This window comes from Musca autumnalis, unplaced genomic scaffold, assembly GCF_047663935.1.
Source record: "Musca autumnalis isolate F117 unplaced genomic scaffold, ASM4766393v1 scaffold_1, whole genome shotgun sequence".
In the NCBI taxonomy this organism is placed as follows: Eukaryota; Metazoa; Arthropoda; class Insecta; order Diptera; family Muscidae; genus Musca; species Musca autumnalis.
This window is the reverse complement of record NW_027411644.1, coordinates 166,734,138-166,758,213: the sequence shown is the minus strand read 5'-3', so window position 1 is coordinate 166,758,213 and position 24,076 is coordinate 166,734,138. Positions and strand designations below refer to the sequence as shown.

Sequence of the window (24,076 nt, the reverse complement as noted above, 5' to 3'; positions counted from 1 at the left end):
TTAGAAAGAAAAACAAATAAAAACTATTAGTTATAAAATATAGAAACATCGTTGAACGCTTCTCGTCAGTTGCAAAATAAAACACATTCTCCTCAAAATTAAAATCATCAACGGGAAATCCGCATCTTAATTTACTAAAAACACAATTTCTTTAAGAAAACACAAAACACTGATTTATTCACTCACTTTACCGTCTTTACTCAACTGAAGAAATAATGTTCTCCGTCTTTCTCGCAAAAAGAACAAAAATAATTCATACCATGTTTTCTTTTCCTCTTCGCTTGCTAGATTGTTTGACTGTTACAAAAAAAAAAATGTTTGTGGATCAGCCAAGATCACCCATATGTGTACGTCAACGTGACTGCAATAACGACATATGTATGTATGTTCTCTTCATTCTCAGCTGTCGTAGTTTAGCGAAGGAAAGACTCGCTCAGAGAGACTAATGCACAAAACATTTTGAGCACCACCGTTGTGGATGAATAAATCCCAACAACAATAACAGAGAACGAAACACACGTGTTTGGCCGCATACCGCAAACACACCACCAAAGCAAAAACAATCTGTTCTCACCCTCCCGTCGTAGCTTCTACGTCTTCTATTGAACCATAAACACAACTCTTTATTATGAAATAAGCGAGAGCCCTGTTGTTACGCTCTTTGACAAAAATGTTCTCTCCAACCATAACAAATATGTTCTAACATAAAAACTCCGAACATAATATGTTTGGATCCAAACATATATTTGTTTGCAACCAGTCCAAAACATATATTTGTTTGGAACCAAACATATTTCTAACATATATTTTTCTCCGTGTACAAAGAGCAGGTATTCTGGACTTCTGGATTTCGTCTTTTTACCCAGTATAAGTGATTTCGACTGTACATAAATGTATTTTAGCTGTTAACCTTTTGACCGTAGTCTCCGTACAAACGCTGCTGGGATTTCCAGCTGCAATTTCTATGAACAGATAAGAGATACCTTAAATAAATAAACTCTTATCAATTTAACATCAAAAAAGCGTCTATAAAAATTAGACTTAGAAAAAATTCTCTAAATTTGAGAGAGCCACATTACTATAAATGCAATTCTATACCGTGCTTATTATGTATATAAATATGTATGTATGTTTATTTCCAATCAAAGATCGAAATCAAATAGAATTTTAAAGATTCGATTGCGGTGAATTCGGACGGGAATCGGGCTAAATGTCGAGTTCATGACATATTTAATCTATGCGTTAATGTTTTGTTTGTAGATGATGAATATGTAAATAAACTAAAAAAAAAAAAAAACAAAAACATCTAAAAACCAAATCAGTTTCATATCTGCTATCTCTATGACTGACTGAGTGTGTGCGCGCGGTATTGCGGCTTTACTAAATAGTAGCTGGAATTGGGATTGGGAGAACACTTTTCTGAATAATAAGACAGGCAGGCGATCGTTGTTTTGATTGTAGCTTGACAAAATAAAATCACCGACAATCAACATTTCAAGCTTAGTCTTTTGCAAAGCGTTGTACGAAACGGTACGTATTGGAGAAGACAAATTGTCGAAACGTTGAATCGTGTAAACGTCTTACATTATTTGTTCGGGCGACGAACATAGTACGGGTCTTGTGATAAGAGGAAATAAATTAATTCAAACTATAAAAGAAGAGCAAAAGGTATTATCGAACAACTATTACGTTCGTTATATGTTTAAACGTTCAAAGTGAAAGATGATAATTAAGAAAACTAAAAGAAAAAACAAACAAACTAAACAAACAATCATAATTTGTCGTAATCGAATGCCATTATTGATTGATTGATTGATCGGTGATGGCGACAATGTTTGGATGATGTGATATGCAAATTTAAGAAAATTAAGAAATATTAAAGAAATAAAAAAAAAACATTAAAACTGGTAAATATTTGCTATGTGAATTTTGGTTAAAACCGGTAACCATTCTACATGATGTATGTACATTGTATGTGTACACATGTGCTGTGGATATAGTGGAACTTGTTCATATCGAACAAAAGGCTATGCTTAAATTTTAAATTCTGTTAATAATGACCTGTAGCGCGATTTTGGGGTTTGCCGTTCTCAGCAAGAAGCTGTAAAATTAAACGGCAAAATTTTGAATGAAAATATCTTTATACTACTACTTTTGTTTGGTCACTAACTTACCGACACTGCAGTACTAAGCTCTCCCGCAACGCCAATGATTATGCTAGGAGAAGTGAAATATGCTAACTTAAGAATATCAACTTCTTTTAAGCAGGAATTAATTCGAATGAGACTTTGATATTTTTCAGCCATTTAGAGTCTGAAATAACATGCTACAGTCATTCTAAAATACTTAAAATCGGAAAGTGCCTTCATATGCCTATACGTGGAAGTTTTTCACCCATTTAGAATCCGAAATACCAAGAAACAGACACTTCAGTAGAAAATATCTTTTAAAAGACTTCACAACGGTCAGTATCGTGTACCTTCCAATCTGAGATCCCGCTGTACGAAATTGCAGCAACATCAGGGAGGAGGTTATATGTGAACTTTTTTAAACCTTAAGTTACAAATTAAAGCTATTTTAGTCGGATAATGTAGCTAAAGCTCTCAAGGTAGCTAAAATCGTGAGGTACCATGATATGGGGGAAATACCAAATTACCCCTTGGAACTTTAAATGACGAATTACTGCTATTTTTTATGAAAATAATTCTCAAAATAGCAAAAATTCTCAAAAATATGCCCAAAATCGGGTATACCTCTTATATGGGGCCTATATTAAAACGTGTATCTATACCCACAATTATTTGTAGGAATGTTGTATTCCCATATCGATGACTAAAAACACAAAATTTCAATCAATTCCGTTAGATAATGTGGCCAAAACCCTAAAAATGTCTAAAATCGGGAGGTACCGTTCTATGGGGGCTATACATAAAAACGTGAAAATGTACTGACAGATTTCTGGGGAAAAGTGTAGTAGCCCAAAGAGAACTCAATACCAATTTTCTGACATTTCGGTGTGATAATGAGTCTAAAATCTTCAAAATACCGAAAATCAGGCGCTACAGTTTTATGGGGGCTATATAAAACGTGGACCTGTAAAAAAGACAGATAAGCGGGAAGTACCGCTGTAGTCCCAAAGAAGACTAAATACCATTTCGGTGTGATAATGAGGTTAAAATCTTTAAAATATTGAAAATCGGGAAGTAGTGTTCTATGGGGGATCTGCTCTGACACATTTCTGGAAGAAAGTTTTCTAGCCCCAGAGAAGACTAAATCCTAATTGATAAAGCGGCTAAAATCCTGAAAATACCGAAGTCAGGACTCATCGTTCTATGGGTGTTATATAAAAACGTCGATCTGTTCTGACAAATTTCTGGAGAAAAGTTTGGTAGCCCCAAAGGAGGTAAATACCAATTGTCAGCCAATTCTGTGTGATAATGAGTTCTGTGTTGGCAATATAAAAACGTGGACCTGTACTGAATAATTTCTGCGGAAAATTTTTGTTGCCCCAAAGAAGAAAAGATACTAATTTTCTGCCATTTCGGTGAGATAATTAGACAAAAACCTTTTAAATACCGAAAATCGGCAGGTACTGTTCTATGGGTATTATATGAAAACGTACAAAAGTACTAACAAATTTCTGGATGAAAATTTTGTAGCAAAAAAGAGGACTAAATACAAAATTGCAGTCAGTTCGGTGGAATATTGAGGTCGCAACCTTCAAAATACCGAAAATCGGGATGTATCGTTCTATGGGAGCTATATTAAAACCTGGACGATATAACTGATTTTAAATACGAAATATCCTAGGAGTAATAGAAACTTCTGTACTAACTTATAAAGCTCTGTCTTTAATACTCGTATTCGACTTTTTCAAGGGGCGATATCTTTGGAACCGTTAATCAAAAAAACTGAAAATAAACTAAAATGTTTTGCTGATGAGCAGCATCAACACAGCAAAAAACAAATGAAATCAAAAACCACTTTTTGAAAAAGTTTCCGACTTCAATTAGAAATCCCCATATATGACAAAGTTAAAGTTAATTATACCCTCCATATTATGGTGGAGGGTATAAAAATGTACTGGAACGGACCTAAGTCCGTTCGATTCAGTTCGTTCATGTCATATACCCTAGATAGACGGCAGCGTTAATTTGCATTAAGATGTGCATTTAATTTTATACCCTAGACAGACGGCAGCGTTAATTTGCATTAAGAACTGTATTTAATTTTACCGTGACAGACGACAGTTTCTGCATTTACGAAACAGCTGATTGCTGGTAAATAATTGTTTTGTTGTTGTTTGCTATGTAAATTTTGTCTCAGAGAATGAATATGCTCTCTTTCCTACATGAATATGGGCTCTCTTTTACAGCTTTGCCATATTGAAATACCTAAATTCAGTTTAAATTCCCTTCGATTTTGTGCATTAAGAATGTGGATAATGCACGAATTAATTTGAATTAAGGCAGTTAATGCAAAATAACGCTGCCGTCTGTCTAGGGTATTAGCCTGACAGAAGACAGTTTCTGCATTTACGAAACAGCTGATTGCTGTTTTGTTGTATTTTTTGTATTCCTTGTGTCTCAGAGCATGAATATGCTCTCTCCCTCATATGAATATGGGCTGTCTTCTGCGGTATTGCCATATTGAAATACCTAAATGACCTTTAAATTCAGTTTGATTTTGTGCATTAAGAATGTGGACAATGCACGAATTAATCTAGGGTAATACTGTATAATTTATTGTGGCTTACAAAATTTTAAATGTTATATACGTCCCAAAATTTGTTGGGAGTTATGTCCGTGAAGCAAAGCGGACATAAACTCCCACGACAAACGCGGACATAACTCCGAACGACTTTTTTTAATTTCAAAATAATTTGTTTGCTTAATTTATGAAATTATGTATCAATTCGGAGAAGTTTTACCAGACTATGGTATTTGACGAAAACATTTCGTACACATATTAATTATAAATTATACCCTACACCACTATGTGGAAAGGGTATTATAAGTTTGTTTTGGTAAAAATTCATGTAACACCGCGAAATATTCGTCGGAGACCCCCAATGTGGTATACCAATCTTCATATCTCGGCGAGATAAAGCGATTTTGAGATGTGTGTCCGTCCGTCCGTCAGTCCGTGTGTCCGTCTGTCCATTATAAATTGTAATCAAACTCCAGGCCGCAATTATGGACCGATCGAAATTTGGTATGGAGATCTGTTTCACATCAGAATAGATCGCTATTTTAATTGGTGATGATCGTGAAATATTTAGCGGGTGAAATGGACCAAAAACATAATTTTTATCCGATTTTGTAGCGGCTCTGTAGGTCAATAATAGTCCGATTAACGAAATTTTAAATAAGGTTAGAGTTATGACAAAAAAGAAGCTTGCAATTTGAGATAGTGATCAGATAACATTTAGAGGGTTAAATGGACCACAACTTTTGTGTGAAAATTGTGAACAATTTTAATATACAGTTTATATCTTTGGTACTGAAAGACACATTCTATCCTCGTGAGTTATATTTGGAAGACGATCTCTTGACCTTTCCATTGATGTCAGTTATGTTGATGTACGTGATCAGATAACCGAGTTAGAGACTAATATATCCAGTTTTTTGTTTGTAGTGTAATCATAAACACGCTTGTATAGCTCAATTGGTCGCAATTATAGCTCAATAGTCACGAAATTTTGCACGAGGTAAGAGTTTAGGTTGAAGAAAATGCCTATAATTTTGCATGATTATCTGATATTATTTAGCGGGTAAAATAAATAGACCATTACTTTTGGAAGAAAAATATACAAATTTTATTTTTGGTCCACATTTTAATTCATGGAGGGCATATACCGGCAAAGTAGCCTACATATGGAAAAATAACTACTGACCTTTCCCCCTGATGCAAAATGCAATAACGTGTCTGCTAGATAATGGGCATACTGCCTAAAATGTTATGGGTTTTGTGTAGATAACCACAATTTCCTCCCATGATACAAATTGTCTCTATCATAACAGAGAAATTTTCAGTTCAATTGTCCAATTGGATTTTTTATACAAATATTGCAGCATGGGGTCGCTTCGCCTTCTGTTGTATACCTCAGGATTTTCGGTAAAGGGGATACATACAAAATACGAACAAAGATGTGTCTCATCGAAATAATGGTTTTAGACCCCAAGTATGTTTGGACGAAATTCGTTTTAGACAATTTGGAGTCGATTTAGGTCCACAAATCCCCCACAAAAGTTCAAAATTTTTTCGAAAAATTGTGTGAACGATAAATGGCGAAGTGAGCAATCGATTTGGTCCACACTTTCCATATATTATTATTATTCCTTCCAGATATAGATCGGATAAGACTATATCTGTCCACACATTCGCGTACCTCCCACACAGAATTCGGAAAAGTGAAATTTAAGAGTCCTCTCGAACAGATTTGAATTTCTTTTCAGCAGGTTGTCCATGCGGCCACGTCTACGATGGTACAATTGCAATGGAAAGTCCATACTTCCTGAGATTATGGCCGAAAATGGCAAATCCGCAAGATAGCTATCGAGGCGATTTTCTGATTGGTCCAAACTTTGCACATCGTATTATTTCATCCAGTCATGTATCAGGTTGGAATATGGACTTCTTCGAGTATTGCCACACAAAATTTGGGAAAAGAGGGCTCGTATCGGATCTATTTCAATTTTTTGAAGAAGGTTCTTTTGATGGTCCCTATTGCAACGGTACAATTTTTCGGGGTAAGTCCATACTTCCTGTGATAATGGTCCAAAAGTTCCAAAATCCCCTGCCGGTTCCAACTAAAATTAAAAATCAGAAATATAATTCTCAATTTTTTTTAAAAATCAGAAGTTAGTTCACTGAAATTGATTTGCTATAGCCCCGGGCACATTACGATACCTAAAGATTCCCAGTATTTTGAAGAAAACTCGTGATAGAAAATCAATATATTTTTATACGGCATAATTATTGTGTTTGTTTCTTTTTTTGGTCAGAGGCTGAGAGTATATCGCCGATAGCGCAGCTGATTTATACTACCTTCTTTAGTGTGATTGAATATGAATAATTTTGGGATTTATAAATTTGTTTGAATTATTTGAATTTCTATTTATTATTAGTTATTTCTACCGGTATAAAATATATTTTTGATATCACAATATATACCCACAATGAACTATTTTCGAAATACCCTGAAAAGCACAAAACTGCATTATTAAGCATATTTGAGGTACAAGTGCACAATTTTAGGACGATAGATCTTCAATAAACTCACAATTTTCCCAAATATCAAATATATAGCGAATTGCATTGTATATATATTTATTTATTTTAGGTGTATTCCAAAAAGGAACCTGATTTTCAAAGACAATATGAAGATTAGGGTGGGGCGATTTGTGTGGAAGGAAAAAAACCTTAATGAGCCCTTCGCGTTTCTGATTCCTGGGATTGAACTGAGCAAAACAGTCCTCTGGACCATATATCTACCGTGAAAATCGAGCCTCCCGATTTTAACTTTAAGTTTTTTATTGACGTTTTTTGGATATTTTGGCATATAACAGCCAAACCATTGAGATTATCGATCCAACGCAAAGACAAAAATTGTAGCCAAGACAGTAGTTGAAAACTCTCTAATACATCGCAAAAGCATTGGAACGCTCCTTCAGGCAGTTTTGGCCTTAAGAATGTGCAAACTTTTCGGAAAATGTCGATAAATGACATTGTACTACAAAATTTGACCAGAAAATTATTCAAGCGTTCTGATGCAAAATTCCATCGTGTTGGGATCCGTGGAGAACGAAAATGCCTTTACTTCGTTTGGGTCACTTCGTTTTATTTTTTTATAACAGCAAAAGTTGTGAAAATCAGAGTTTCTTATATTTTCAATTTTAAACGGGCATATCTTATTTTTTCCACAACGGATTTCTTTTGATCCTTCTTCCTTTTAAAGGGGTGAATAATATCTTTTGAATAAGGTATTATTGTTTTAAATCGGTTAAAAAATGGCTAAGTTATAGTGGATTATGTCTGAAAACCCCCACAAAAAAAACTATAACTGAATTACCCACAATTTTCAAAATAAATATTGAACAAAACAAAACAAGTAAAAAAGCATTAAGTTCGGCCGGGCCGAACTTTTCATACCCTCCACCATAAAATATTCATTCCTGTCCCCAACTTTAGTGAGTACGTTAAAATGACAGATAATATACATAAAATGCTTCATTCGGAAGGTCCTTTTTTATGGTGCCTATATCTGACAATTTTTGGGGGGCTAGAAATTGGGAGGTACTGTTATCTAGGGGTTATAATAAAACATGGGCCTATGTTGACAGTTTTTGATGGGAGCCTTTAATGTCAAATAGCTCCTAATCCGGTTAAAGAATTTTAGCTAGAATCCTCAAAATATCGAAAATCGGTACATAACGTGGGAACTTCAAATGTCATTAACAGCTAGTTCGGAGGTATCTGGGCTATATGAAAATATGAACTTAAATGAACAAATTAAAGAAAGTTCGTCCAAATAATAAAGCTAAGGTACGGAAAATCGGGAGGTTTGTTTTGTGGCTATACAAAAACATGGACCTACGTTCGGTTAAACAGTTTAAGTAAAATCCTCAAAGTACCGAAAATCGGGAAGTATCGTTATATTGGGGCTATGTTGAAAATTTTTGATGCAGATGTGTGGTGACCACTACAACCTTCAAATGTCAAATTACAGTTAGTTCTGTTAAAAATTGTAGCTAAAATTGCCAAATTACTGAAAATTGGGAGGTACCGTTACATGGAAGCTATATCCGAACATGGACCTATGTTGGCAATTTTTGATGGAGAGGTGTTGTGACCACTAAGAACTTCAAATGTCAAATTACTGCTAGTTCGGTTTTATATTGTAGGTAAAATCATCAAATTACTGAAAATCGGGAGGTACCGTTATATGGGGGCTTTCTTGACAATTTTTGGTGGAGAGGTTTGGTGACCACTAAGAATTTCAAATGTCAAATGTTCAAATTACAGATAATTCGGTTAAAACTTGTAGGTAAAATTCTCAAAATACCTGAAATCGGGCGGTAACGTTATATGGGGGCTATTCCAAAACATGGACCTATGTCCACTAGTTATAAAGGTTTATTGACATTTAAGAACCCTAAATGTCAATTGATAGCTAAATCGGTCTGAAAATGTAGATAAAAACGTCAAAATGCCGTATATCGGGGGTACCGTTATATGGGGGCTATACCAAAACGTGGACCTAGGTCCACAACTTTTGTTATATCAGTTTAGTTACACTTAAGAACCCTAAATGTCAAATTATAGCTATATCGGTCTGAAAATGTAGCTAAAAACGTCAAAATACCGTAAATCGCGGGGTACCGTTATATGGGGGCTATACCAAAACGTGGACCGATATAGCCCATCATCGAACTTGACCTGCCTGCAAACAAAAGACGCATTTTCCCAAAATTTCAGCGTCCTATCTCCATTTTTGTGGATGCTAGAGTGATTACCACAGACGGACGGACGGACGGACGGACGTGCTCAGATCGACTTAGAATTTTACCCTGATCAAGAATATATATACTTTATAGGGTCGCAAATGAGTATTTCAATGCGTTACAAACGGAAAAACAAACTTAATATACCCTCCATACTATGGTGGAGGGTATAAAAACATTACATTTTTGAAAATTATGAGAAATTCAGTTATAGATTTTTTGTGGGGGTTTTCAGACATAAACCACTATAACTTAGCCATATGTTAACCGATTTAAAACAATAATACCTTATTCAAAAGATATTATTCACCCCTTTAAAAGGAAGAAGGATCAAAAGAAATCCGTTGTGGAAAAAATAAGATATGCCCGTTTAAAATTGAAAATATAAGAAACTCAGATTTTCACAACTTTTGCTGTTATAAAAAAATAAAACGAAGTGACCCAAACGAAGTAAAGGCATTTTCGTTCTCCATGGATCCCAACACGATGGAATTTTTCATCAGAACGCTTGAATAATTTTCTGGTCAAACTTTGTAGCACAATGCCATTTATCGACATTTTCCGAAAAGTTTGCACATTCTTAAGGCCAAAACTGCCTGAAGGAACGTTCTACAACTACTGTCTTGGCCACAATTTTTGTCTTTGTGTTGGATCGAAAATCTCAATGGTTTGGCTGTTATATGCCAAAATATCCAAAAAACGTCAATAAAAAACTTAAAGTTAAAATCGGGAGGCTCGACAGATATATGGTCCAGAGGACTTTTTTGCTCAGTTCAATCCCAGGAATCAGAAACGCGAAGGGCTCATTAAGGTTTCAAATCGCCCCGGCCTAATGAAGATGTAGATGTCTTTTGTAAAAATGTATAATTTATATAATTGATCCACAAACATCCAAGTAGGGACAAGGGAGGCTTCGCGTATATCAATGTATTCATATTAAGTTATTGATATGTGACCTAGTTTTTATCGCCGAGTCCGAAAGGCGTGTCCTAAGTTGCCACTTGTAGAGACGTTTTTCATGGCTGAAATACTCAGGAAATATCGCCAACATTACTAAGGGGTATTTTGCCACCGTTGATGTGGCCAGGACTGGTAATCAAATCCGGACATTCAGCGTGCAAGGCGGTTGCACATAACAAATTCCTAGAGGTTGTGGTGTAGGATATCACATCGTCGGCCCCGTCCGTGTATAGCCTTTTCTTACTTGTATTCTTATACATTACCTAATGTAGATATGGACATACTAAATGCGACTTAGAAGATATAAAATATCATTCTAAAAATGTTAAATGAAATTATGTCCTACTGTATATTTTATTGGTGTTTACAAATCTTTTAAATGCTGAAAATATCTCAGATGTGAAATGTGTCGTGCTTAATTGCCTATTTATTGATTTTAATTATTGATAATTTATTTCAAGTGCAAAGATGTAGATATGTGCATATATATTTTAAAACAGATTTATATTTGTTTAAACGCATTTGGTTTATAGATATTTGTACTGTTACATAAAGCTTTGATTATGGCACTAAAGTCTGAAAGACAGAAGCTGCCTCTATATGCGAATTATTAGGTCGGCTTTGAGTATGTTTACACTAGCAGTTATTACTGGGATAACATTTTTTATTTCTATTATATAATGCCTCTATCGTCTTAGTTGACAGATGTTTTAATACACTTTATGTTATACCCTAACCTGTAGACATCCAAAAATATATGTAGGTTCACGCTTTAGTATTTGTTTTTGTTTACAATAAATACGTCATATTAGCTTTGTTCCTTTACTGTTTTAATGGTAAGGGTGCTAAAAGAGAAAACTGTCAAAATTGCTCAAAATTGCTCTCTCATGAACATTTTTACCAGAAAAGTAAAGGAACGGAAAAATGGTAGATCTGGCAGCAATAAGTCTGTCTGGTTACTTTCCCAGCAAGAATTGTCCAGCAAGAACTTTCTCAGAGAGTAAGGGGTTTTTATTCTCTTTTGCTAGAAAATTGTAAAAAGTAAACAGACACCTTCCCAGCAAAAACCAGCAAGCAATCAGCTGGCTTGCCAAAACAGAACAAATTGTCCGCCAATAAAGGAAGCAAACACGTTGTATTTTATTAAAAATAAAAAAGGAAATGAAACAAAAAAGTATTTTTCCACATTACAAATTTGTTCTCCATAAAACAATACAATTTGACAATGTTATTTCCGCAATAAAATTGTTTTTAATTTTCACAAACATAAATCAACAAAAAACTAAAAACAGATGATTGACTGTTTTCAAGAAGAAGAAGAATTGCTAGTGCTTGCTAGAAGAAATTTGTCCAGCAAGAATTTGCAAGCTCTCAGTGAAAGAACTGTCAAAATGTCTCTCTCGAATCGCTCTCTTTTGCTGGTTTTTTGTGTTAACAGACGACTTCCAGCAACAATTGGTACAAGTTGTTACAAATTTTAGGGTAACCAGACAGACCTATTGTCAAAAAGAAACATAAAAAATCAATTTTCGTCTTTTATTTCACAGTTTTTAATTTAGTTTTGTCAGCGTTCGACTTTTTCTTCTGTTTTTCGTCCATTTTCTTTTTCAATGTGAAATAATCGTCAAACAAAAGTCGAAAAATCATTTCTGCCATTTTTTACCTGCAGAAATTTTGCTGGTAGCCTGTGGTAGAAGAGAAATCCATTTTCGCTCTCTCTCCACTCTCACTCTCTTAAAAATTGCTTCCAGTTTTGCCACTTTTCGGGGTTAAGGAACGCTTTGCAGGTTAAAAATGGTAAAAATGGTAACCTCAGGTAAGTAAAGGAACACAGCTATTAATTGTTAATGAATGTTTTTGAATATGTATTTTGTCCATAAGCGTGTGTTCTAGTATTTCTGTTTCTCTCGTGCATTTTCTTAGAAATCGAGCGTTTTCTTATCACTTTCAGCTTAACTTAATAATTGTATTTTAAAGTGTCCGTATCAAAGGTTATGCAAACAATGTTCACAATTTAAATAGATCTACAATATGCGCATATACATATATATGTAAATAGTACATGCATACATTTAGAAAAATATTTGAATATTTGAAAAATATCAGTAAGTCCAATGACTTGCTGGGATAAGTAAAAAAAATAAGAAAACTGGAACTCTCATTAATATACCAAATATGTACAAAAGTGGCAGCTAACTGCATTTGTTTAATAAGTCGAATTTGAAATATTTATCCAGTTTTTAATATCAAGTTTTGAGAAACATGACATACAAATATTTCAATATTAAAATTACGTTTTATAAAAAAGATATTTATGTAAACATTAATTTAACAAATTCTGAGCTTCATTCGAATATATTTAGTGATTTATATTGTGTAGAAGTTTTATAACCATATTATGGCGGGTATTATATTTGTCATTCTGTTTGTAACACATCGAAATATTCGTCGGAAACCCAATAAAGTATATATTGGGTGCAATTTTTGCGATTTAGTGTCAAAAATCAATTTCTATCAATGTACTGTTCGATTTTCTTGATTTTTTTGTATTAAGCTACGATTAGTTACAAAAATGTTAAGTCCTATTTGGTAGTGAGATACGAATAATTACTATTTATACCCTATACCACAATGTGGAAAAGGGTATAATAAGTTTGTTTTCCCAAAAATTCATGTAACGCCGCGAAATATTCGTCGTAGACCCCTCATGTGGCATACCAAACTTCATATCTCGACGAGATAAAGCGATTTAGCGATGTGTGTCCGTCCGTCCGTCCTTCCGTCTGTCCGTCCATTAAAAATTGTAATCAAGCTAGAGGCCGCAATTATGGACCGATTGTCACGAAATTTAGTATGGAGGTCGGGTTTGGACCAGAATAGAACTGATTAGTTTTTGGCGATGATCGTGAAATGTTAAAGGGATGAAATGGACCAAAAACAAAATTTTTGCTCGATTTTGTAGCCGCTCTGTAGGTCGCAATAATAGTCCGATCGGCGCGAAATTTTAAACGTAGTTTTGGTTTGAGATGAAGAAGTAGCGTGCAAGTCAACGGTATGATCGAATAATATTTAGCGGGTTAAATTGATCAAAACTTTTGTGTGAAAATTGGTAAAATTTCTAATGCACATCTTATAACAGCTAGCCCGGAAAGCTAGTGCACAGGGATAGTGGTATAGGGTATCACATGGTCGGCCCCGTCCGACTATAGTCTGTTCTTACTTGTTTTTCTTAATTTTTTAATATTTGTCAGTACAATTTTTTGTTTATGGCACACGGTGCACGGTGCTCTTGATGCAATTTTAAATGGAAGGTGCTTACAGCTGGGAAGTTTTTGTGGATTCTGAAACAACAATGTTCATAGATAAGCAAAATCAGAAAACAAAAAAATCATCGGAGCGCTTTTTAAATAAATCGCGATTCAAGTTGACATTTTTAGGTTTTCACGATTTTGCTTGGAAACCGAAAGTCTTATCGAAATGGGACTAAAAAATTCTTGTAGCTATGAAAATTCTCTATATGATTGACCTTTATGATAATTTGGTAGTTTTTACCGTTATTGAGATATAGAAGTTCAAATTGGGACAATGCATCCTTATAAAACAATGTCATGACTGCAATTTCCCAACTTAACCTTATATATCTCGAAAATGGTACAACCTAGGAAAAAATTACGAAAGCCAATCATGTAGAGAATTTTCACAGAAAAAAGTATGAAAAGTGAATGTTTTCAAAAGATTTTTGATATTTTTACCATTAAGAACCATTCATAGACATTACGAATGTTCCAGGAAGTTGTTTATTGATGCCTTTGCTACATTATTGTAGTTGGTTGTTTTCTTGAATATTGAAAGGTTTAGTGTCTGTGGACCAGAATCAGAGAAAACGGGATACAAATCACATTTGCTTTGCTATTTTGACCTTTAAGAACCGTCCATACAGAGTTCGTATATTCTAGAAAGATGTTTATTGAGATCTGAGGTACATTTTTGTAGTTGGTTGTTTGCTTCAAATTTGATCGGTTTGATAGCTGTAGACTAAAACCCGAGAAAAAAATTTAAAAGAAATTTGACCTTGGCTATTTTGACCTTGGAGATGAAGTTTGATTGATTATATGTGTCCACAATTTTTTGTTCTTTATGACAACTTTGCCTCAGAGATAAATTCAAATTTCCTTACGGTTTGGAAGATATAGTCCTGACTAAATTACCCCTTTTTACATTAAAGCCTCCAACTTTGGAGGCTTATAACCGCGAAAGTTGATGAGATAGAGAAAAAGGGCGAGACACGTGTCTTCTCTGTTTTGGTGTTCTATCACACAGTGGAGTCAGAATATGATTAATAAAACATTACTCAAAAAATCACACACAGTGATACACAAATTGAAATAACTTTGTAGCAGGTATCAAATGCTACAATCAACAGTGACGTAGACAATGAATAAATATCACGTTTTTATGTATGCATATCTTATATTCTATAATAGAAAAATACAACCACAAAGTGTAAAAATTGTAATAATAAATATGCATCTTAAATAGGTTGCGTTTAAAGGCAATAAATTGTAAGTGCACTTGAAAAATGCACTGAAGGTCAAAGTGCTGGCTAATTGTTATTGTTGTGCCGCCATAGCTGATAAATTAATTACAAATAAAAATTTATGCATATTTTAAGCTTTATTACAAACATAAAATGTATGAATGGAAAATAGATTTATGAATATTTTACAAATACATATTTTAAAAATGTTATTCTTTAGAAATTTGATGAAATTGGGATTAAATACATAATTTGGAATTTATTAATAATGTCTTTTATACTTGTTCAATGGGTTTTTTAGATAACATGTGTTAGATCTTATAAAAAAATATTATGTAATTACGGGTATTATAAATAGCGAAGTAAATAACTTGTGATAATTTTAAGATTCAACACATGTCTTGCCAAAGTGACAATGGCGTTGTTTATTATGAATAGCTGCCAATTTTAAATAAAAACATGTATACTAAACATTTATTCGCAATTAAAAGTAACGACGAAAAGTAAATGACCGAATCTTTTGTCACACAAAGTACTCGATGAAACAACAACAATATGTTGACCTTTTCTTTATGTCTTTCGTAGATTTCTTATACCCTCCATATCGACGACTCCAAACAATAGTATGCTAAGTCGACTTAGCATGTTTTCAAGTTCTTTACATTTTTATATTTAACGTCCTTTAACTTAAATTCTGTCAAATTTTGGTAATAATCGGACAATCCGAACAGAAGTTATAAACAAATATTTACTTAGCATAGTACTGAAGCTCAAAGAAACTTCCAAACTTTTAGAGCTTGTCCTGCAAAACTCACTGTTCAGAATTAGCAAACTATTATTTTGAGGTGTCGAACGTCCTTTAACTTAAATTCTGTCAAATTTTGGTAATGATCGGTCAATCCGAACAGAAGTTATAAACAAATATTGACTTAGCATAGTTCTGAAGTTCAAAAAAATTTCCACACTTTGAGAGCTTCTCCTGCAAAACTCACTTTTTAGACTTAGCATACTATTATTTGGAGGTGTCGATATAGTAGGGAGGGTATTTTAGGTTCGTTTTTCCGTTTGTAAGGCACTGAAATGATAATTTGCATTTACTTAATCAACGGTCAGCGTCGATCTAGTCTTGTCGGTCTGTCGTAATCACTCTAGCATCCGCAATAATTGAACTGGAACGCTACATTTTTGCCCCCTAGTGTATTTTAACATAATTATATCGGTCCACGTTTTGGTATATCACCTCATAGGATTTAAGATTTAACAGTATCTCCCATTTTTAGCTGTGTTGAGGATTTTAATTACATTTTCAACCAAACCACATATAATTTGATATTTCATGTTTCCGGTGGTGGCCACAAAACGATTCCCCCAAAAATTGTCAACCTGGGTCTATGCTTTAGTATAACGATACACCCCGATTTTCGGTATTTTGAGAGACGTTTGATGTTTCCAGTGATCATAAAACTTCTAAACCAAAATGTGTCAACATAGGTTTATGTTTGAGATAGACCCCATATAATTGTACCTCCCGATTTTAGGTATTTTGAGGATTTTAGTTGAATTTTTTTTCCGAACTTGGTGTAATTTGGCATTTGAGGTTCCCAGTGTTCACAAAACCTCTTCATTAAAAATTGTCAACATAGGTCCATGTTTTGAGATAGACGACATATAACGAAACCTCCCGGTTTTAGGTATTTTGAGGATTTTAGCTACATTTTCATACCGAGTTAGTTGTACCTTGACATTTTACGTTCCAAATAGTCACAAACCTTCTGCATCAACACTGTTTAACACAGGTTCAGGTTTTGGTATAGTCCCCCTTTATCGGTACTTCCCGGTTTGAGGTTCACTTTTTTACCTTTGTTGGGCAACTGGAAAACTGCTTCTCATCGTGGGGAGGAGTAGTCCCTCTAGAATCTTTGCTACTGGCTACAGGAGAGAAATCGGCCTGCTGGTCTTCAGTAGTGGGATCACGCTGCCAAATTTCCAAGCTACTGGTATAATATGGGTGGCTAACGATAGGTTGAGGACACTTGTTAAATACTCAACTCCAGGTTCATTCAGTTGCTTAGCATTACCATTGATATTCTGCCGGACGTTTTGGATGATTTTGCGTTTCGGATGACGTCTGCAATATCGCCCAACGAAAATTGGGGTGGTACTTCCTCAGCTGGGAGGGTTCTTCTTATACGACGTAGCACACTCCTATTCGTCCTATCACTCTCGGAATGCTTTATAAACTGCCGGTTAAAATAACACCCTCACCCCTTTGGGTCAGTTAATGTTACGTCGTTCAAAGTAACAGCCATTCTATCGTCCTTCTTTCCCGGATTCGAGAGTGATTTAAGTGTTGCCTACAATTTACTTAATCCTGTACCAATGTTGCATTGCTTCAAGTGGTCTAGACTCGTTTTCCTGAAATCGTGTGTTGTCGTTCTATGGGGATTATTCTAAAACATTGGAGATTGAGCCAAAACTACTCTGGTTTCTTGTGGCAACTGACGCTCCTCAGCTGCGATATATGGGGATGTTCTCCGAGGATCGCATTCATACGATAGTTGTTTATGGCATCTGCGACTGCACCTGCGTGAATGCTATTTATACCTGGTTGATAGGCTTGTTGGATCCCTCTTGTAACGTTGGACATCTCTTTCTAGATCATGAAGATCCCTCCTGACATGCCGGGAGGTGTCCTATCCACCATAAGGTGATTAGGATGGCTCTCACGATACCACCCGAGCAAGTACTGCACGATACCACCCGAGCAAGTAGATGTACTAGAAGAATTTTATTTCGTCAACAAGGTTTCTTTATCTGCACTCCAAGTGCTACCGGCTATGGACTTGGGGACCTTGTTCCTACATCTCAGCTTGTAGCAGATAGCTGTAGCATGTGCGGACGACATGAACGAACATTCTGTCAAAATGTGAATTTTGGGGTTGTTTGTGGTCCAAATTCTACTACGATCGGCCATGATATTCAACTCTGTTCTCACCTCTGCCGTCCATGTGGTGAACAGAGTGCCCGTAGATTTAGAGGTGGATATTTGCATATTCCTCATGTGGAAAAAGGTGGTAGGATCAGTCAAATAGGAGTTCAGCCTTTCAAAAATGACATCAGAGAAAACACCTGACGCCAAGATCGTAAAATCATCGGCATACGTTACGATCTCAATGCTGTCTGGAGGGGGCGGAATACAGGAGAGGTAGAGCTTAAACAGTTCCGGAGATATCACCCCACCTTCTGGAAATTTCCTGATTCACTGTACGGGGCTTGGACTTCTTGTTCCTGATTTCCACATATGACTGGCGTTTACACATATAATTGATTATGCAACGTTTCAAACTTGGCCGGAGGGTTGTCTTCTCGAGGTTCTAAAACAACGTGGAGTGCTTGACAGTATTAAAGGCTTTAGATAAACAATTAAAAAAGTATCAGTCCGCTTTGCCGACAGACGTATACTCTCAGCCTCTGTTAATTAAAACACCTTTTTCCCGAAAAAAATAAACGTATGTATTTAGAAGGTCTTCAGATTGGCGACAAAGATATGGATTAGGATATAGTCCATATCCGAACTTGATCTATGTATTTTAGAAATATTACGATGTCCAAAGTAATTACAAATTCAGTTACTCCCTTCGAGAGTTATTGTGCGCACAATTTTAACGAAAAGTTTTGAACATTTGTGGGGGAGGTACCTGAAGGAGTGGACCGATATGGGCCATCTACTAACTTAAACTAAGTTTGGACAAAATATGCCAAATTTTAGACTCGATCGGTTGCTTCGTTCGAGTGTTATCGTCCGCACAGCCAGACAGACGGAGGAATATGGCTAAATCGACTTCAAACTGTCTGAAACCCATTTCGTCCAAACACACTTGGAGTCTAAAACCATTATTTAGATGAGGCACATTTTGCCCGAATGAAAGTGTATATACATACCCTCCTTAGCATAAATGCTGAGGGTATAAATAAGCGCCAGCAAATCTATTCTATCACAGGGGAGGTATAACACATTCCCGCAGAGAACGATCGGTACAGACCCACATATTGATATACCTCCATAGAGCGACACCTCATGATTTTGACAGTGTAAAGGCGGAGAATCACAGGCGGCGGACAATTAGTTGAATTAGAAGTATGTTGCCCTTGCCTTTTATTCTTTTACCAGAAATGTCTTAAGCAAGAAAGCCGATCGCTTATGGGCCTTAGATATCCTACAGAAGAATTGCGAGCACGTACATACATACTTATGTATATACATCGATATGTTTTGTTTTTATTTCTTATCACTTGTCAGAAATCTTTTCAATTGTTTTGAAAAATTAAAAAAAATACGATCTTATGCGAAACGTGTCATGCCGCATTGTTCGCAGATGAATTTTATGGTTTAAAATTATTTTTAAAGATTACAAATTATGTTGTGGAAAGCAAGTCGACTTGTTCGACAGAAATTGATGAGGGTTTGAGAAATGCTCAAGAAATAAGATTTATTATTCGTCGCATTTGTCATACGAACAAATTTGTACGTGTGACATACATAATTTATTAAACGAATAAATAAACAAAATTTGTGGTTAACATCAATTGTGATAAACATAATTTATTTATATAATACCATTGAAACCGTCAATGACATAATTGCGTTTTTTTGGTTTTCAAAAATTCAAGGATTAATGATATTCTGGGTTCATATCTTGCAAACATAACTTAGTAAGCAGAAACCACAAAATTATAAGTTTGCCATGATTCCTAAGTAATTGCCATAATTCTTAGCAATGTTATAAAGTAACACATTTGGTATGGTAACAGTGGCAAAAATGGTGAACTGCTTTCATATAAATTGTATGCTATTAAAAGTAAGGGAACACTTTGCGGGTAAAAAGTTGTAAAAACTGGTAACTTCAGGCACGTAAAGGAACACGACTATTAGCTTTGTAATGTAACGAGTTCATACTATAATTCATATAAATTCACAGTACACCAAGACCTCGCTTTGCGTGGTTAATAAATAAAATAAAAAATGCTTCATTTTGAAAATAGGTTTGGAAGATAATTTTGTTCATTAGATATATCTACAGAACGGCACGTCTTAGCGCCAAACACTATGTGTGCTAGATGGTTAAAAGATCTCAAACGATTCGCCAAAAAACCTATGACTTTCATAATGATGAACTTTTTCTACAACTGATACAATTTTCCCCTCAACTAATCAAATTTTATAACAAGTAAAAAGTCGTTAAGTTCGGCCGGGCCGAACTTTTTATACCCTCCACCATAAAATAGTCTTAATTAAAATGGAATAATTAGGGTCCTTTCACAATTTTAGGTGGAACAACTTTTCGACAATGGATAGACGCCTACTGCCTCCCACTATTGCTTAAATTACACTGTGAACACAAATGTTGGGGCAGAGATAATTCCTCTTGGAGATGAAAGCCATTGGTGTGTGTATATTAAAAACCCCGAAGGACAGATGCGCCGTGAGTCGAACTTCCGTGTTATGGCGTGATGAAGTTTTTGCAAGAGGCCCTGTAAGCCATCATGAATTAGCATTATATCTTTGTTTGTTGTTTTTGTAGAGCACTTAAGCAACAGTGAACAAAGATATAACGCTAATTCAAAACATGGACCTATGTTGACGATGTTTGTTTCATGACTACTGAGAACCTCAAATGGCAAATTACAGCTAGTTCGGTTAAAAATTGTAGCTAAAATTCTCAAAATACCGAAAATCGGGAGGTACCGATATATGGGGGCTATACCAAAACATGGACCTATGTTGACGATGTTTCGTGGATTACGGCTAGTTCGGTTAAAAATTACAGCTAGTTCTGTTAAAAATTTTAGCTAAAATTCTCAAAATACCGAAAATCAGGAGGTACCGATATATGGGGGCTATACCAAAACATGGACCTATGTTGACGATGTTTCGGGGATATGTTTTATGACCACTGAGAACCTCAAATGTCAAATTACAGCTAGTTCGGTTAAAAATTGTAACTAAAATGCTCAAAATACCGAAAATCGGGAGGTACGGTTATAAGGGGGCCATACCAAAACATGGACCTATGTTGACGATATTTGGTGGAGATGTTTAATGACCACTGAGAACCTCAAATGTCAAATTGCAGATAGTTCGGTTACAAATTGTGGCTAAAATTCTCAAAATACCGAAAATCGGGAGGTACCGTTATATGGGGGCTATACCAAAACATGGACCTATGTTGACGATGTTTGGTGGAGATGTTTAATGACCACTGAGAACCTCAAATGTCAAATTGCAGATAGTTTGGTTACAAATTGTGGCTAAAATTCTCAAAATACCGAAAATCGGGAGGTACCGTTCTATGGGGGCTATACCAAAACATGGACCTATGTTGACGATGTTTGGTGGAGATATTTCATGACCACTGAGAACCTCAAATGGAAAATTAAAGCTAGTTCGGTTAAAAGTTGTAGCTAAAATTCTCAAAATACCGAAAATCGGGGCGTACCGATATATGGGGGCTATAGCAAAACATGGACCTATGTTGACGATGTTTTGTGGAGATATTTCATGACCACTGAGAACCTCAAATGTCAAATTGCAGATAGTTCGGTTAAAAATTGTGGCTAAAATTCTCAAAATACCGAAAATCGGGAGGTACCGTTATATGAGGACTATACCAAAACATGGACCTATGCCCATATCCTTTGGGATATAAGTTTGTTGATCACTAGGAACCCTAAGTGCCAAATTATAGCTAATTCGGTCTACAAATGTGGCGAAGAACGTCAAAATACCTCAAATCCGGAGGTACCGTTATATGGGGGCTATACCAAAGAGTGGATCGATATAGCCCATCTTCGAACTTGACCTGCCTATGGAAAAAAGATACTCGCGTTCAAAATTTCAGCACTCTATCTACATTATTGCGGACGCTAGAGTGATTACAACAGACGGACAGACGGACGGACAGACGGACATGGCTAGATCGTCTTAGAATTTTATCCTGATCAAGAATTTATATACTTTATAGGGTCGCAAATGATTAGTTCGATGTGTTACAAACGGAATGACAAACTTAATATACCCTCCATACTATGGTGGAGGGTATAAAAAAAAATTACGGTTCGAACCCAAAACAACGCAACATCGGAAATCGAACTACGCACAGTAAAAATTGGTACTAATTGGACAACGACTCAACTTCAAAATAGACATTGAAATAGCAAAAATGCCCACAAAGCTGAATTTAGAAGCAACGTCAAATTTTAAGTGTTTTTATACCCTACACCACTATGTGGAAAGCGTATTATAAGTTTGTTTTGGTAAAAATTCATGTAACACCGCGAAATATTCGTCGGAGACCCCCAATGTGGTATACCAATCTTCATATCTCGGCGAGATAAAGCGATTTTGAGATGTGTGTCCGTCCGTCCGTCCGTGTGTCCGTCTGTCCATTATAAATTGTAATCAAACTCCAGGCCGCAATTATGGACCGATCGTCACGAAATTTGGTATGGAGGTCGGTTTTACATCAGAATAGATCGCTATTTTAATTGGTGATGATCGTGAAATATTTAGCCGGTGAAATGGACCAAAAACAAAAATTATGTTTCCGATTTTGTAGCTGCTTTGTAGGTCGCAATAATAGTCCGATCGTCTCGAATTTTTAAATAAGGTAAGAGTATATGACAGAGAAGAAGCTTGCAATTTGAGATGGCGATCAGATAATATTTAGAGGCTTAAATGGACCACAACTTTTGTGTGAAAATTGTGAAAATTTTTAATATACAGCTTATATCTTTGTTCCTGAAAGACACATTCTTTCCTCGTGAGTTATATTTGAAAGACGATCTCTTGACCTTTGAACTGATGTAGATTACGTTGATGTACGTGATCAGACAACAGAGCTACAACCTAATACATATATCCAGTTTTTTGTTTGTAGTGTAGTAATTAATACTCTAGAGGTCGCAATTCTAGCTCAATAGTCACAAAATTTTGCACGAGGTAAAAGTTTAGGTAGAAGAAGTTGCTTACAATTTTGGATGATGATCTGATATTATTTAGCGGGTGAAATGGACCATTACTTTTGTATGAAAAATACAAAAAAAAATATTTTTGGTCTATATTTTATTTCCTGGAGGGCATATGCCGGCAAAGTAGACTACATATGGAAATAGAACTACTGATCTTCCCCCTGATGCAGAACGTGTCTGCTAGATAACGGGCCTACTGCTTAATATATAAGTGTTTTGTGTAGAGAACCACATTTTCCTATTCCCAGTTTTTGCATTATTGCAAATTACATGGTGCCCTAACGTTTTAATTGTCTAATTGGATTTTTATACATACATTGCAGCATGGCTCGCTTTGCTACCTTTTTGCAAAACGATTCCCCAGACAGGCAAAATCAAATTTTCAACTGTGGCAAAATATCCTTCAGTAAGATTTGCGACATTTTCTGAGTATTTCAGACATATAAAACCCTCATGAATCGGGGTACACTCAGTCATTGATATAAGAGAAGTCTCCTTGTCCCTTCTGACATGTTTGTGAAACAATTATTATTTTATTATTTAAGCTTGGTGTGATACGGTACCAGAATCCACAAATTTATTTCTTACAATAAGATTATTTGTTCCATAAATAAATTTTGATTTTTGAAAAGCTAATTCCCAGTGTAAAGGTGTAGGGTATCACACGGTCGGCCCCGTCCGACTATAGCCTTGGCTTACTTGTTTTGTTTGAAAATGGTTGATCTAATCAAAAAGTGACTAATGTAAATATTGTAGGCAGAAAAATTATCTACAATTTTGTCTTTATAATTTTTTTTAGAAGGAACTATTCTTGAGTTAAAGCTGTTCTAAAAAACACATGATTTTTATGCACTTATAAGGGAAATATGCACATATTCAGAAGAACCGGCTAAAATAACCGAAGTAACCGGGTCTGTCCCCCGAAAAATATATGTTTCCTTGAAGAGCGGAATTATACCTATCTTTTAAACAAATTCCAACAAAATCGGAGTGTGTAAAAATAGTCCATTTAACACACATGTGTAATCGAAAGCCCAACGGGGAC

General features: G+C 35.4%; 1 protein-coding gene across 3 annotated transcripts in view; it reads left to right on the top strand.

The window, feature by feature from the left end:
• Nucleotides 1-1,149: 1,149 nt before the first annotated feature.
• Gel (Gelsolin) overlaps nt 1,150-24,076 on the top strand; it is a 131,713-nt gene continuing 108,786 nt past the window's right edge. The window contains exon 1 of one of the 3 annotated variants that reach the window (XM_073958863.1): nt 1,150-1,530. The gene's annotated coding sequence lies outside the window, so the exon portion shown is untranslated. Of the gene's footprint in view, nt 1,669-24,076 lie in introns of all 3 variants that reach the window. The other 2 variants (XM_073958862.1, XM_073958864.1) reach the window with 2 other exon arrangements.